Source organism: Etheostoma cragini, chromosome 12, assembly GCF_013103735.1.
Source record: "Etheostoma cragini isolate CJK2018 chromosome 12, CSU_Ecrag_1.0, whole genome shotgun sequence".
Classification (NCBI taxonomy): domain Eukaryota; kingdom Metazoa; phylum Chordata; class Actinopteri; order Perciformes; family Percidae; genus Etheostoma; species Etheostoma cragini.
The window spans coordinates 548,611-549,848 of NC_048418.1; the positions used below are offsets into that span (position 1 = coordinate 548,611).

The following is a 1,238-nucleotide window of genomic DNA, read 5'->3' on the forward strand; positions in this document are numbered from 1 at the left end:
GAGCTACAATCATCCAGGAGACTCAGGAGTGGAGCTGCTGTCAGCGGGACTGAAGGATCCTCTCTGGAGACTGGACACTCTCAGGTACACACACTGATCAACATAAAGGACATATTAGTGGAGGAAGTTTTAAAGGAGAACATCTCCAGGAACTAAAATCATAACTCCCTTTGTTAATAGTTGATGTAGTTTGGACAGATATCTGTCCGTGGTTTTAATAAACATAATTTTTCCATCTTTCCTGGGATCAAACCAGTTTCAACTCAACAGAGAAAGGACCAGGACAAGTTTAGCCTAGCTTAGCACAAGGCTGTGCGTTTCTGTGTGGATGAAGCATTAATCTCCTCTTTAGGCAGACTAGTTATCTGCAGGTTTAAATGTCAGCTGCCGGTGCTGCATGGCTCATGTTATCGTTTAGAGACGGACTCTGACGTCTGGACCAGTTATTTCTCTAAGTTCCTCTTTAGCTGGGAGAAGACGACTCTAGATTCAAAAAGTCCCTCAAAACACTCTTTCCTGGTTCCTGCAGTGCAAACACAGTGTGTATGTTTGTGTGTGTGTGTGTGTGTTTGTGTGTGTGTGTGTGTGTGTGTGTGTTTGTGTGTGTGTGTGTTTGTGTCTGTGTGTGTGAAGTGAGGTACAGGGAGTGACAGGGAGGAAGAGCAGGCTACAGATTCAGAGAGAGGAACAGAGGTAGAGAGAGGAAGATGAGGAGGCCAGTTGTAAGGCCCATTTGTTAAAATGAAATAGTAATAATATATAGTATCAACATAAAATGTAGATATAGTTATAGTAGTATAGCAAACATGATCTTGACTTTTTCTCCATACACACAATTTAACAATACACACCAATATAATATTACAAACTAATATAATAATACACACTAATATAATAATACATACTAATATACTAATACACACTAACATAATAATGTACACTAATTCCCTGCTTCATGGCTGGTGATAATTTCCATTTTGCATATTAGAAATAATCTCTGGTTTTAAGTGAAGGGTCGCTAGCTGTCTGCTTTATGTCACTGTTGCAGTCTAAAGGTTTCTGATTGGCTACATATGAAACATGTATTAATTAAGTTATGTGAAAGATTAAAAATAAAAAGTTGTTTTAAACGTTTGAGCATCTGTTCTGTCTCTTGAATCCACTTTATAAATGTGGAGGCTGTTGTAAATACATCCATCTCCACTGAGCCACGCAGACCCCTGATTGGTTATTAGTAG

The 1,238-nt window shown here is 38.9% G+C and overlaps 1 long non-coding RNA gene across 2 annotated transcripts in view; it reads left to right on the forward strand.

Annotated features, from left to right (window-relative positions):
- Positions 1-1,238, forward strand: part of LOC117953929 — a 19,173-nt gene that overhangs the window by 12,009 nt on the left and 5,926 nt on the right. Inside the window, exon 3 of one of the 2 annotated variants that reach the window (XR_004658710.1) lies at positions 109-120. The exons of the other annotated variant lie outside the window; for it this stretch is intronic. This is a non-coding gene — a long non-coding RNA (uncharacterized LOC117953929). Of the gene's footprint in view, positions 1-108; positions 121-1,238 lie in introns of those variants that run through there. 2 annotated transcript variants of the gene reach the window in all.